At 42.4% G+C, this 15,908-nt stretch overlaps 1 long non-coding RNA gene across 2 annotated transcripts; it reads right to left on the minus strand.

Moving 5' to 3' along the window:
- Positions 1-12,119: 12,119 nt before the first annotated feature.
- LOC126073889 (uncharacterized) lies at positions 12,120-15,874 on the minus strand. 2 transcript variants are annotated; one of them, XR_007516869.1, is made up of 4 exons: positions 15,775-15,874; positions 14,132-14,393; positions 13,381-13,540; positions 12,120-12,757 (listed from the first exon to the last, which is right to left on the minus strand). It is a non-coding gene; the product is annotated as an uncharacterized LOC126073889 (long non-coding RNA). The 2 variants fall into 2 exon arrangements; XR_007516868.1 differs by lacking the exon at positions 15,775-15,874 and having other exon boundaries at positions 14,132-14,456.
- Positions 15,875-15,908: the final 34 nt, after the last annotated feature.

The following is a 15,908-nucleotide window of genomic DNA, read 5'->3' on the forward strand; positions in this document are numbered from 1 at the left end:
TGTGTCCTGAATCCTATCCTCTCCACCCCCTCAGCCTGGTGTGGTTTGCTGGTCTGCATAACTCACCTTTTGTAGCAGGCTGGGACCCCCCTGGGCGGTGCAAACAGTTAAGTGCTAACCAAAAGGTTGCACTGCTAACTGAAATGTCGAAGGTTTGAGTCCACCTAGAGGTGCATTGGGAAAAAGTCCTGCTGATCTACTTCCGAAAAGTTAGCCATTGAAAATCCTATTGAGTTCTACTCTGACACACATGGGGTGGCCATGAGTTGGAGTCGACTTGGCAGCAACTGGTTGCTTTAGTAGGCTGGGAGGGAGCCTGAGAAGTTCTTACAAATTGTCCGCTAATTCTCGGCTTTACACAGGAGATATACTTCTACCTTGCCACAGTAACTTGCAACTTAATTTGACAGCTAGCAGTGGTGACTGGCAAGCTTTATTGTTTTGTAACCCACTAGGCCATTAATCCCCCCAGGGCTCTGTCAGTTTGCCATACTGTGGGGGCTTGTGTGTTGCTGTCACCCATGGTGGAAAGATTTCAGTTGAGGCAAATCTGCTGCAAAATACTTCTTTAAAGTGTTAAAAAGCAAAGATATCACTTTGAGGACTGAAGGTACGCCTGACCTAAGCCATGGTGTTTTCAATCACCTCACATGCGTGTGAAAGCTGGACGATGAATAAGGAAGACTGAAGAAGAATTGACACCTTTGAATTGTGATGTTGGTGAAGAATATTGAATATACCACTGTCAGAAGAATGAATAAATCTGTCTTGGAAGAAGTACAACTAGAACGCTCCTTACAAGCAAGGATGATGAGACTTTGTCTCGCTTATTTTGGACATGTTATCAGGAGGAACCAGTCCCTGGAGTAGGACAGCATGCTTGGTAAAGCAGAAGGTCAGCAAAGAAGAGGAAGACCCTCAACCAGATGGATTGACACAGTGGCTGCAACGATGGGCTCAAGCATGACAAAGATTGTGAGGATGGCACAGGACCAGGCAGAATTTCGTTCTGTTGTACATAGGGTCGCTATGAGTCGGCACTTAACAACAACAACAGGACATTTTTGCCTCCCGGGTGTGCAAAGAAATCCCACATACCATGGTCGTGGACCTCAGCAATACATACACGAAAAGGTTTGGACGCAGGGCTTAGGAGGAGAAATCCTGGGGGCCACCCAATGCCACACATCCCAGAAGCTTGTCTCTGAAAAAGGCCGGATGGACCTTTTTGTCTTGACGTGCTGCCTGTGCCATGGTGATGTGCATCTGATTATCGGATATTAACTGATAACTTACAATGTACCAGAAACTGTGCTAGGTCCTTTACATGCATGACCTCCTTGTTTTTTTTTTTTTTTTTTAATGAAAAAATTCCAAACATATAAAAAAGTAGTAAAGATGAACCCCAGGTACAATAATGGTAAACTCACCAACAATTACCAACTTATGGCCAATCTTGTTTCCTCTATATCCCTGCCTACTTACTCAATCCCATATTACTTTGAAGTATATTTCAAACCTCACGGATACCATTTCAGTTTACATTTTATAGATGGGAAAACCAAGGCACCAAGAGGTTAATTGTCTCCTCAATGTTTCAGAGCTCATAAGTGATGAGGCCAGGATTCACAATGAGGCAGTGTGACTGGGTCCATACTCTAAAGTCTTCGCAACAGCTCTGTGAGTGTGTTCACATATACACATACATGCATAGAGCCAACTTTGAGCAAAATTGGACATTTGGAAGAGTTTGCCTCTGGTGCCTCTTCCTGCTTCTTTTCCCACACTTAGATGCAGTGTGGACCATGCAACCAGACAGGCTTGAGTTTGAAGTCTTAGTTCTTAGTTACAGGTAGAGTCAGTGATCCCATGCTCCACTGGTGCTGTGAGGGCTAAATGAGCTAAGGTCTTGAAGTGCCAGGCACCTTAGCTAGCATGAACCAGGAAATCAGTACGCGTCCTTTTTCCTCCTCCAGCCCATCTCCCCTCCTCAGGGAGCCAGGCCCACCTCCCTTCCACAGAAGCAGACCTCAAGAAAAAAATGCAGCTCAAAGTGTGACTGTCATGGCCAATGTGTAATTTCTACCAGAGGGATTTGTGTAGGGCCACTATGAGTTGGAATCTACTCGATGGCAATGAGTTTGGATTTGTATTTTATCTAGCTCTGAAATAAATGGATTTATCCTTTTGATTTGTCCGATAGGAAGTGGGGGGTGGGCATGTGCAGAACAGAGGTGGTACAACTCCTTCTTACCCTTGAAATCAAGTATGAGTGCGTGTATGTGTGTTGTTGTTGTTGTTAAGTCCCTTTGAGTCGGTTCCGACTCATAGTGACCCCATGGACAACACAACGAAACACTGCCCGGTCCTGTGCCATACTTAAAATTGTTGTTATGCTTGAGCCTATTGTTGCAGCCACTGTGTCAATCCACCTCATTGAGGGTCTTCCTCTTTTCTGCTGACCCTGTACTTCACCAAGCATGACGTCTTTCTCTAGAGACTGATCCCTCCGGACAACCTGTCCAAAGTATGTATGTATACATAGTACGTATGTATAAAAACCCAGTGCCCTAGAGTCGATTCCGACTCATAGCGACCCTATGCATGTACACAAATGTGTAAAACAGGCCCATGGATAAGTTGAGGCTTTGTTCTCTGCCCAGAGCACTACATTATCTTTTTTTTTTTAATGAAGAATTGAGACCCTAAAACAAGCACTTTTTTTATATGTAATTTAAAAAAAAATTTTGTTGAAAATATACATAGCCAAAGATACTCCATTTCAACAATTTCTACATGTAGAATCGATGACATTGATTACATTCTTCAAGTTGTCCTACCATTCTCACTATCCTTTTCCAAATTATTCCACAACCATTATCTTAAACTCATTGCACCCCTAAGCTTCCATCCAACTTTTTTATTTACAGTTGCCAATTTGATCTTCCATAATTATTTAAAAGATCACAATGACCAAGGCAGGCATATTTTACTAATTAAGATAAAATATTTTTGGGTTTAAAGAAGACTTCAGGAGATAGTTTTGATTTAAAGTATAAGGATTATCTCAGGGCAGTAGTTTGGAGGTTCATCCAGCCTCAATGGCTCCAGAAAGTCTAGATTCCATTGAGAATTTGAAATTCTGTGCTTCATTTCCCCCCATTGGTCAGGATTCTTTTATAGAACCTTTGATCAAAACATTCAGTAACAGTAACTGGGCACTCTCCAGTTCTTCTGGTTTCATGGCAAAGGAAGCAGCTGTTCATGGAGGTATCAGAGACGCATTTGATTTCTGCCTCTCCTGACTCTCTTTCTTCCTCTGTTGCTCCAGGAGAATGGAAACCAAGTGTACCTTGGATGGCCCACAAGCAACCGCTTTGTGTATCTTCTTTTCCTCTTAGTGGCTAAAACAGGAGGAAGAGGCCTTTGTTGGAATCCCATAAATTTCTGGCCCAAGGATCCAAAGCCACAGGAACGAGGTCATAGCTCAGACAGGTCTTGGCAAGCCCAGCTCTTCACCTTCTAAACCTCTATGGCCGGGGCCCTTCAGTTACCTCAGGAAGGGCCTGCAGCGCGCAGTGGACAACCGGGCACCTTCAGTTACCTCAGGAAGGGCCTGCAGCGCTCAGTGGACAACCGGGCACCTTCAGTTACCTCAGGAAGGGCCTGCAGCGCTCAGTGGACAACCGGGCAGGGCTCACTGACTGACCACAGAGATGTCTCAGGTAGCCTCAGAATGTATCTGCAGAGGCACTATGCCTTCCGGTATATTTAGTGACATCAGCGAGAGTCTGATTGCTTTTCCTCTACTTGGAATGCCCTTTTCTGAACTTGCCCATAGAAGTGACATTATCCTTTAATGTCAAGTTCAAATAGTGCCTCCTCCATGAAGTTTTCTGTGCCACCCTCCACTGCCACCCATCCCCGTCTTCCATCACTTTTGTACCTTTTGAGGCACTTACTTATCTTTTGTTGTTTTATTTTACTACTGTCAGATGCCTGTCTTAACTCCTTGATAGATGGAGGTAAGTTCTTTGAGAACAGAAATTGTTTTTCATCCTCTTTCCACCATTCAGATCTGTTCACAGAGCACACAGTCAGCAGCCAACCAATGTTTTTGAATGAATGCTCAGAGGTCATGCACGGCAACGGCACATAGTGGGCACTCACCAAGTGCTCACTGAATAAAAGCATGTTTGATTCCCACATCTGGGAAATGTAAGGGACCTCCTACCTTACCCTTGAAACTGGTTTCCTGTAACTCCTCGAGCTCTAAACTCTGTCAAAACTTCCTTGTGAATGACCGTTAAAACTGCCTTGGGGTGGCACCTGAGGTGGTCTCAAATGGGATTTCAGTTATTCTAGCATCCCAAAGCATGGCATTTTTCTTTGTCTGTTTACCCAATATCCCAACTGGTCTCCAAAAAGACATTGAAGTACTACAAAGTACAGTTGAAGATTGTCTCAGGTACCACACCTGATTAACCAGATTTTCTGTCCATCAGCAGAATGGAGATTATTGTCATTTGTAACAAGGACCCTCCACAAGGAACCCAAAAACCTTATTTGAGGAAGTGTTACAATATATACAGATACCTGCTTTTTTCTGATAGTCTAATTCTGATTGGTAAACCTTACATGCCTCTCACCAACCTGAATATTTGACTAACTAGAATGTCCCATCCCACTATCATGCTCAGTAAGGAGCTTTTTCTGGAGTATGTCATGGATGTACAACAGGGAGTGATGGGGAATTATGCCTCCGTCTCACAAATGGATGCATAGCCACAGGGAGGCAGACGATGGGACCACGGTTGCCCAGCACAAGAGTACATGGACAATCAGGTTTGCGTTCAGAGATTCCACCTACCCCCTCCTTTACCCCTGACCCCATCAGACTTAGATTGAGCTGCTTGTCCAAAAATGTAGGAACATGAGGAGCATTTGTTCTGAGTTAAACTTGGCTGCGGTTGAAGTGTTATCACGTATATGGAGCTCAAATTACAGAGGCCGCCTATGGCCAGTGAAAGGCAGAGCATGGCTGCTCAGAGAGGTGGAAAATTCTGAGGCCCCTGCAGCTCTGGTTCAGGAAAAGTGCTCTGAGTGGTGTGGAGAGGGGCCAGCTGGTGATGTCAAGGGATTTATAAAAAGAGATTACAAGCCCTCTTAAGGGAATGAGGCAGTTGCTAATGACGGAAAATGGCTAAAGCTGGATTTGGATAAGGCCTGAACACTTAATTTGCTAGTTATCCTGAAATGCCTGTAATTTTTTAAAAAAACATACCGCGCCATTCCCTTTGTGTGTAGTTCAAAAGATAGTGTAAGAGTGTGGTGAGAAGAACCTGTTATGCTAATCAAAGACTGGGGTAACTGAAACCCTGCTTTCAGAACACATAAAGCCCAAAGGGGGCAATCCTGGACCTGGGAGCAAAAATTAAATGCCCAAATACACCTGGTTGCAGTGCACATCTGTCTTTTCCCTTGTGTGTGTGTGTGTGTGTGTGTGTTTGAGCGCACTGGTGGAAGGGAGGTTGGAGGAAGTTTTATTTTTCAAGCAGGTGCAAAAGCTTTGCACCTCCAAAGAGAGATCTGGAAATAAAAATATTAACACGTATTTGTGTCTTGAAGTGTTTCCATAGTCTTTTTGCAACCCTCAGCCATCTTATTTGAAGAATGTAGGTTTTAGAAAGAAGAACCGAGATCAATTACAAAGACATGGGATAGATTTAGCTGAGCAGACAAGCCCCAGATTTCTAAATTTAATGGGTGGGCTTACTTTGTGTTTTAAATAGATAGCTAATGAAAATATTCTCCCAAATTTAGGAACTGAGATCTAAGCTTGTAGGTTTAAGAGTAAAGGCCTTAAAATAAATTTTTGCTGAGCAGCTAAAGAAAATTCCCAATCAAACTTTTTTTGACTTTATGGAGCACTAAAACGAACAAATAGATGAATGAATGAACAAACATATAAATAATACTCAAATGGCCACCCAGTGAGAAGGCACAAAGCTAAAGTGGAATGTTGTTGTTAGTTGCTGTCCAGTTGATTCCAGCTCAAGGTGACCCCATATGTTACAGAGTAGAACAGGTTTTCTTGGCTGTCATCTTAACAAAAGCAGATCGCTAGGCCTTTTCTTCCTTGGATCTGGTGGGTGGGTTTGAACCGCCAATCTTTAGGTTAGCAGTGGAGGACAAACCATTTACACGACCTAGGGACCTTAAAGTGGAATAGAAGTAAGAATTAAAAAACACCTGGAAGTGAGAAATGTGGAGATTCTTTGGACCATGATACTAGGGTATAATTGTTTGTGGTTTTTTCTGCTTTCATCATCCTTCATTTGTGACTACAGGAGACCAGCATAAAGACGACCTGGTCAACTCCCAAAAGCCAGAAAACCAAAACTGTTGCCATTGAGTTGATCCCAACTTGTAGCGATCCTATAGGACAGGGTAGAACTGCTCCATGGGGTTTCCAAGGAGCAGCTGGTGGATTCAAACTGCGGAACTTTTGATTAGCAGCTGAGCACTTCAGCACTGTGCCACCAGGACTCCCACCTCTCTACACACACTTATCATATGGAAAGTCTGATTATTAGCTTTAATCCCAAACATTTTTCAATTGTACCTTAGATAAAACTGTTAGGGAACATAAAGGTTTTTTTTGGGTGTGGCAGTACTGGTTAATCTTTTTAAATTAACACCTGGGTCAAATCTCAGATCAGAAATTTTCCAGAGTATAAACATCTCAGCCTGGTATTGTAGGCCTCCCCTCGCTGACTCTGCTTACTTCCCACTGCTCTCCATCAGGGGCTTATCTCTCCACTGTTCCCTGAAGACACTTTGCAGAACAAAGTCTTTACAGACTGTCTCCAAGTCTCCCTCCTCCTGAGGTATTTATTAAAATCCTTTCCCTTTTTCAAGCCCATCCCAAGTCCTCTCTCCTCCTTGAAGCCCTTCCTGACCACGTCAGCACCCATGACTTTTCTCCCTTCCTTCCCTATCACCGGAACGGAGCCTTTCATTTTTATGCTTAGATCAGGCATTGCTTTCCCACTATTGTTGCATTTTTTAAGTGTCTGTCTCATAAAGGGTACATACCCCTTTTTCTTTCCACTGTACCCCTGGGAAACTGTTAGAGCAGGAATACTTGTTTAATGTGATTTTATTGCCTTTGATCAAAAGGCTTTTTGACCAAAGGCTGTTGAATGAATAAACATTTCATGCCTGGGATATTTAGCGGGGCCAGGAAACACAGCTATAAACTTTAACACTGAGAGGGACCTTCTGAATCAGAAAAGCAGAGAACGGTTGTGCCATCAGGAGAGATGAACCTACGTGAGAAAGTGAAATCAAATCTTATCAGAAACCCAGATTTCTATCTTCACCTCCATATTCTTCAGCCTTTGCTTCTTTGCCTTTGCCTAGATCTCCTAATTCCCCAGAAGTGTTCCAAGAGAAAGAAGGCTGTTGTTAGGCAGCCCGGAGAGCCTCAGAAAATGGCCGTCCCCTTTGATGCTACTTGTCTCATGCCTTTCTGGTCCAGGGTTGGGTACGGAAAGTGGGCGACAGAAGGAAGTAGCTCTGGCCACTGCTTCCCACTCATCTTGCCTTCCCTCCTCTTCTAGTCGTGCTGCCTAGATCTGTGTTGGCAGCTGTTGAAGATAGCTTGGAACACAAAAGGCATTTCTGCCTGGAAGTCAGTTTGAAATAGCATTCAATTTATAAATACTTAATATGTGTAATTCTGTATAAAGAGAGGCTTGCCTTTAAAACAGAAATAAAGACTCAAAAGGATATGTAGCCAGCACAATAATTAAGAGCTTGGCTGCTAACCAAAGGTGGGCAGTTCAAATCCACCAGCTGCTCCTTGGAAACCCTATGGGGCAGTTCTACTCCTGTCCTGTAGGGTTGCTATGAGTCAGGATTGACTCGACAGCAATGGGTTTTTTGTTTGTTTGTTTTGTTTTGGTATGGGGTGAAGGTAGGGGATGTCATTTTCAATTAAGGAAATAAAAAATGTGTAGGCCAGCTTCAGAATATATGAAACCTTTCAGGATAGCCTTTCTTATAGGGTAAATATCCCAAATTATTGCCCTATTGCATAAGTAGTGAAAGGGTCGCTACAAGCCGGAATCGACTTGATGGCAACAGGTTTGTTTGTTTTGTTTTGTTTTAGTGAAAGATCGTAACAAACTAAATTTGGGTTAGAGATCAGTAGGGGTAAAGACTGCTGTAAAACTATGTGTATTGCTACAGTTAATACTGGTTTCCCTTTTGGAAATAGTACTAATAAATTCTTCTACTAGTATAAAACCTTACAATTTACAGGGTTTTTACCTCATACCCATCTCATGACATGCTCAAACAACTCTATAAAAAATTAAGAAGTGTTTCCCATTTTTTACAAATGAGGAAACATATTCAAGGAAGTTGACGGACATGCCCAAGGTTACAACGTTGGTTCACCTGGGACTAAGATTGAGTCTTCTGACTCTTAGCCAGATTCTTATTCCGGTGATGATGCTACCTCCAGACACAACGCCAGTCCAGTCATGGTATAACATGTTCCCTTACACTGGCATCATTTCCCAAGAAACTTCTCTAAAAACTTGTAAGATTTTACATTCTTTTTACACTTTGCAGGAAATAAAAACCATAGGCATAAAATAAGAAATAATTTTACATTATATACACCTAGCTATGGTAAGTCAGTGAGAATTACAGAGCTGGAAAACCCAATTTTTATTTTAAGGAAAGAGATCCTACCAGGATTATCTGTGCCATATTTACTGTGATTTTTCACATATATTCTAAATCACAGTCTAAAAGCTGTGATCTACATTTGGTGGAGACATTACTCGCTATATATTTTAATGCCTTCTTAATATTATGGAAACATTGAATTGTTGGGGGGATTTTAAAGCTTTCAGTATGGCGATAAAGCTGAAAGGGAAAGCAAATTAAAATACCTAGATTAGAAGTTGGAAGACCTGAGTTTTAATTCTACCTTTTTTTCCCCCTCATGGAAATTACTTAATATCTTTATTGCCACCTTTTAAAATGGCTAATAATTCCCAGCTCTTTATGTTCCAAGGAGAAATGTCAGGGAAAGATGATACCATGGAAAAAATAATTTGAACTTTTTAGAGCTAAGGGTTATCTAATGATAGGAAATCATTACATTTTGTTAATGTTTAATATTATTTTTACACAAAGATTTTGTGGGTTTTTCCTCGTCTATGTATCTGAGAAGGAGCCCTGGTAGCACAGTGGTTAAGAACTCAGCTGCTAATGGAAAGGTCGATGGTTTGAGCCCACTGGCTGCTCTTTGGGAGATAGATGTGGCAGTCTGCTTCTGTAAAGATTACAGCCTTGGAAACGCTATGGGGCAGTTCTACTCTGTCCTGTCGGGTCGCTATGCATCAGACTCGACTCTATGGCTGTGGGTTTCACTATGAGTTTGAGTAGTGTTGAACAAGCTGACATTCTTTTCATTCATTGTTGGATATACTCATGGAAGGTTTCCTAAGACTTATTGCTTTCTGACCTACACAATTTACTTCCCTCTCTGAGCCTCAGTTTCCTCATCTGTGAAATGGGGATGCTAATAGGATCTAAGGAACTGTGGTGGTACAGTGGTTAAGTGCTTGGCTGCTGACCAAAAGGTGGGTGGTGCGAACCTACCAGCTGATCCAAGGGATAAAGATGTGACAGTCTGCTTTCATAAAGATTACAGCCTTGGAAACCCTATGGGGCAGTTGTACTCTGTCCTATAGGGTCACTACGAGTCAGAATCAGCTTGACAGCAACAGGTTTTCTTGTATGGTCCTGGGAATGATTAAGTGAGGGTGTACATGCAGGACTTAGCATGACGAAGCAGGTAATTACAATCAAAACCAAGCAGAGAGACATGGGGGACCTCATAGCGCCAAGAAAGTAGCACCATGAGTAGAACGTGTCTTTTGGACGAGGGTTCCTGGGCTGAGGAGCTCCTAGACGGGGGCATATTGATGACAAGAACCTTCCCCCAGAGCCGACAGAGAGAGAAAGCCTTCTGCTGGAACTGACACCCTAAGTTTGGACTTGTAGTCCACTAGACTGTGAGAGAATAAATTTCTCTTTGTTAAGGCATCCGTTTGTGGTATTTCTGTTATAGCAGCACTAGATGATAAGACAGAATTTGGTACCAGAACTGGGGTGCTGCTCTAACAGATACCTAAAATGTGGAAGCAGTCTTGAAGCTGTGACTGGGTAGAGGCTGGAAGAGTTTTAAAGTGCCCAATAGTAAAAGCCTAGTTTGCCTCGAAGAGACTTGTTGGAATTACAGACATCAAAGACAATTCTGGTGAGGACTCAAAAGGAGGTGCGGAGAGCTGTTACACTGGAGATGACACAGATGGTGAGAAGCAGCAGCACAGAACCTCCAGCAGCAGAGAAGTGGCAGCAGCAGAACCAGGAGACCAGCTTGAGAGTGCTGGAGCCCACCCATGGAGCGAGAGAGCTGAGTGCCTTTGTGCAGGAGGCTTCCTGGCAAAGTGGGGTGCCTGTGAGCATTTATCAGTAGAGCTGGGCTTACCAACCCATGGAGCAAGAGACTTGAATGCCTCTTGGCTGAAGATTACTGGCAGAGTAGGGTGCTTCCAGGCATTTACCAGTTGAGCTACAGAGCTTTGGAACACTTGCCCCAGCAGGGCAGACATGGGCAGTGAGGCCCAAGAGGCCGAGAGGCCAAGAAATCAAGAAGCAGAAGCTGAAGAGACAAGGAACACAGGAAGCCGAGCTGCCTCAGTATCAAAAGGTATGGCCATGACCTCTGGGGTCTCAAAGGGTGGAGCCATGGCCTCTGGTGTTTCTAACAGTGGAGTCGCTACTCAGTTGGACTAGGAGAACGGTGCACCTAAAGCCAAGGGAGCAGAGTTGCCATTCCATTGCACCTGGAGGCAAAGCTGAAGCCCAGGGCCAAGGGGGCTCCACTCAGAATCTGGAGACTGCGGCAAATACCTAGAGTCTGGAGGGCAGGGCCATTGTGTGTAAATTGTCTGAGAACAGAGGGTTATTTTTAAAGACTAGAGGGCTAATGTAATGTGTTCTGCTGATTTGCTTGGTGCTGGTTATCCCTTCTTTCCCTCCAGTGTCTCCCATTTATAATGGAAATGCCTGCCTTGTGCCTGTTCCATTGTACTTCAGAACCTGACAATTTGTATTCTAGATTTTACAGATACAGGGAAATTTTGCAGAAGATGAGATTTTGGACTTGGAGTTGATTTAAGACTTTTGCTATGACATGATGGGGTGAATGTGTTTTACATGTGGCAAAGACATGAATTTTTGGGAGCCAAAGGGTCGAATGTCACAGATTGAATTGTATCTCTCAAAAATATGTATATAAATTTGGCTAGGCTATGATTCCCGGTATTGTGTGACTGTCCACCATTTTGTCATCTGATGTGATTTTCTTGTGTGTTGTAAATCCTAGCTCTATGATGTTGATGAGTTGGGATTAGCGGCAGTCATGTTAATGAGGCAGGACTTGATCTACAAGATTGGATTGTGTCTTGAGCCAATCTCTTTTGCGATATAAAAGAGAGAAGCAAGCAGAGAGACTTGGGGGACCTCATACCACCAAGAAAGCAGTGCCTGGACAAGGGTTCCTGTGCTGAGAAGCTCCTAGACCGGGGAACACTGATGATGAGGACCTTTTCTCCAGAGCTGGCACAGAAAGAAAGCTTTCCCCTGGAGCCGATGTCCTGAGTTTGGACTTGTAGCCTACTAGGCTGTGAGAGAATAAATTTCTCTTTGTTAAGAAATCCGCTTGTGGTATTTCTGTTATAGCAGCACTAGATGACTAGGACAGATGGTCTCTGAGGTAACTTCCAGCTCTAAAGTTCCGTGACTTTTTTTTTTACGATTAACTTTTAAACAAAGGTTTTTTTTTTACAATTAACTTTTAAACAAAGTTTTAATGAAATTGAACATAGAAAGCCTTATATGATTTAGCCATTTATATTTTAATTAAATCTATTTCAGATTAAAATTTTATTATGCAACGTTTAAAATACAGAAAGTATGGAAAGTATCATTCATTTTGAGAAATAAAACTTGATACATTTTTACAGATTTGGAAACGCTGTGGATGAAATGCAATTATATTTAAAGGTGCAAAGATAAGACTGAAGTCACTGCTTAAAAAGGAAACTACTTCGGATGCCTGTTGTTTCTGGAAGAAGGATGTTTTCATGCTTGTGTGGCACTGACGTTATATCAGGTGGAGGCCAAAGCAGGGAATGGACCTCGTCTTTTTGGGACATTTCATTAGACTGAAATAGAATGAATAAAGCTAGTTGCTGTTGTGTCGTGTGCCGTCGAGTTGATTCTGACTCATAACAACCCTATAGGACAGAGTAGAACTCCCCCATAGCGTTTCCAAGGTTGTAATCTTTATGGAAGCAGATTGCCATATCTTTCTCCCTCAGAGCAGCTGGTGGGTTTGAACCACTGACCTTTCGGTTAGCAACTTAACCAAGCGCTTAACCACTGCACCACCAGGGCTCCTAGTTTAGCAACAATACACACGTAAATAAAACACGGACCCTGCATTTGATATGAATCTTATTTGCAGTAGGAAGACTTCCATGGGGCTCCGAGCATGATGGAAACACCTCTTGACACAGAAATGACTTGGGTTTGAATTCCGGCTCCTTTCCTTTCCAAGTGTGTGAGCTTTCACAGGTTATATAATCTTGCTGTGCCTCGGTTCCTTTATAAAATGGGAATAACCTTAGGGTTATTGTGAGTATTAAATTATACGAAACATGTAAGCCTCGAAGAACAATGACTGATACATAGATGAAGCACAATGAATATTGCCTATTATTGCTACTGTGTTTTGATTTCATAAATAATTATTGGATAATAATAACGTAGATACTGAATTACATTTGGGACTTCAGCTTTTTGTTTGTTTGTTGGCTTGTGTTTGTTCCACAATGTGTAACAGAGTTAGATAGGAAATTCTGGTATATATCAGCAGTCCAGTGGGACTGAGTTAATCTAGACTAAAACCTGTTTGAAGTCAGAGAACATTTTAAATTCGGGGGAGAAGATGAGATGTAAATGAAGTAGATACTTAAGGTCTTGCTTTTAAGTTGCTGAGTTACTGTGCCAGGTTTTAGAGAGAGTATTTATGATGCATATTAAAACCACTGTGACATTCAAAGACTCAAACATGCCTGATTAGACTTTCATGTCCTGTATTTATAAAAAGGTTAGTGGTGCATATACTCAATGCAAATTATTTTTGGCATTTGAAGGCATTTGACTATGTGGATCATAACAAATTATAGATAACACTGCAAAGAATGGAAATTCCAGAACACTTACCTGTGCTCATGCAGAGCCTGTACACAGACCGAGAGGCAGTCATTTGAACAGATCAAGGCGATACTGCATGGCTTAAAATCAAGAAGGGTGTGCATCAGGGTTGTATCTTTTCACCGTATTTATTCAATCTGTATACTGAGCAAATAATCCGAGAAGCTTGCTGGAATATGGGAAGAAGAAACTTAGCATCAGGACTGGAGGAAGACTCATTAATAACCTGTGACATGCAGATGACACAACCTTGCTTGCTGAAAGTGAAGAGGACTTGAAGCACAAACTGATGAAGATCAAGGACTACAGCCTTCGGTATGGATTATACCTCAACATAAAGAGAAAAAAAATCCTTACAACTGGACCAGTAAGCAACATCATGATAAATGGAGAAAACATTGAAGTTGTCAAGGATTTAATTTTACTTGGATCCACAATCAACGTCTACGGAAGCAGAAGTCAAGAAATCAAACGATGTACTGCATTGGGCAAATCTGCTGCAAAAGACCTCTCCAAAGTGTTAAAAAGCAAAGATGTCACTTTGAGCGCTAAGGTGTGCCTAACCCAAGCTTCATATGAATATGAAAGCTGGACAATGAATATGGAAGACCAAAGAAGAACTGCTGCCTCTGAATTATGGTGTTGGCAAAGAATATTGAATATACCATGGACTGCCAGAAGAACTAACAAATCTCTCTTGGAAGAAATACAGCCAGAATGTTCCTTAGAAGCAAGCATGGCGAGACTTCATCTCATGTACCTTGGACATGTTGTCAGGAGGGAACAGTCTCTGGAGGAGGACATTCATGCTTGGTAAAGTAGCCCACTGACCCACTGCTGTCGAGTCGATTCCAAAGTAGAGGATCAGCAAAAAAGATGAAGACCTTCAATGGGATGGATTGACACAGTGGCTGTAACAATGGCTCAAGCATAACAATGATTGTGAGGGTGGCACACAACTGGGCAGCGTTTCAGTCTGTTGTACACACGGTAGCTATGAGTTGGAACAGACCTGATGGCACCTAACAACAACAAATATTTATGAATACGATAAAGTCTATACAGCATAATGTATGATTAATTTGTCCCAGTCATTAGCCCGCTCTTATTTAAAAAGATACCCCAGAAGATGGTACATCTTGACCAGTAATTTCAGCAGATAGGGAGTAGGCAATATACAGAAAAAGGCAATTGTAATTTAGAGCTAAGGGATAAATATTATTATGGTAATTATTTTCTTGTATAAATTTATCATGAAAATGATGTAGGAAGACTTGCCTTCTACAGATAATTTCACTGTGATGCTTCACATGATCCAAGCCTTCCCTATAAACAACCGATGCATTGCCTTGGCTGGATGTGCCCACAGGGCATCAAAAGCAGGTGAAGAATTCAGCAAAGGAGCTATTTGCTCTTAGTGATCTCAGGTTCAACTGGCTTTGATTGTACTGTGTTTTGCAGGAATAGGCTCAAGAGACCCTGGGGAGGTGAGGTGGCTTGATTGGTTGTTTCTGGTGACTTTGGGGGTGATATTAAACCAAAAACCCGTTGCTATTGAGTTGATTCGGACTCCTGGTGACCCCGTGTGTTACAAAGTAGAACTGCTCCATAGAGTTTTCTTGGTTGTAATCTTTATGGAAGCAGATTGCCAGGACTTTTTTCTGAGGTGCCCCGGGGTGGGTTCAGACCACCAACCTTCAAGTTAATAGTCCAGAGTAAACCATCTGTGCCACCCAGGGACAGGGTAGTATTACGCCGTGTAAATTATAGCTATCATGCACCTGAAAATTCTACATGGGGTTTTGACAGATACTGAGTATTTGGTCACAAACTCCTGTGGTTGCCTGATTGGCACATTTTGTACTGTTAAGGAGCTGAAGCTATAGTTTACAACCTTCCACTAGCCAATGTCTCCTAAATTGGAAATATTTAGGCAACTTTCCTCAGAAACTCTTGATGTAAAGGAGAAAAACGAACAGGCCTCTTCTAACAACAGGCAAACTGAACTCAAACATTTACTAAGAACAATAACATACTAGTCGGAAAAAACCTGGAAGCTCATTTTGTCCACACCTAGATATAGAAGGTGGTTGTTTAAGAAAATAAAAGCCTTCTGGATCCTCTTGTTCTTACTATTCTTTTTCTGCCTACCCCATTTCTACAAGGTCTGTAAATATTAAAACCATAAAAAACCGCAATAACCACCCCCCCTTACACAAATTACATATTACTGGCCAACGGAACACAACCCAAACACCAAACCTACTGCCGTGAGTCGACTTCAACTCACAGCGACCCTATAGGACAGAACTGCCCCATAAGGTTTCCTAGGCTGTAAATCTTTAGGAATCTGACTGCCACATCTTTCTCCCACAGACCAGCTGGTGGGTTCGAACCGCCTACCTTTCGGTTGGCAGCCGAGCGCTTTTAACCACTGTGCCACCAGGGCTCCTTAAGGAACAAAAAGCGCCTGCAATTTCCCCACTTGTGCGCAGTCTTTATTCTCCAGAGGAAGGGGGCTGAGAACAAATAAGGCT

The sequence above is a fragment of the Elephas maximus genome, chromosome 3 (assembly GCF_024166365.1).
Source record: "Elephas maximus indicus isolate mEleMax1 chromosome 3, mEleMax1 primary haplotype, whole genome shotgun sequence".
NCBI classification, from domain to species: Eukaryota; Metazoa; Chordata; class Mammalia; order Proboscidea; family Elephantidae; genus Elephas; species Elephas maximus.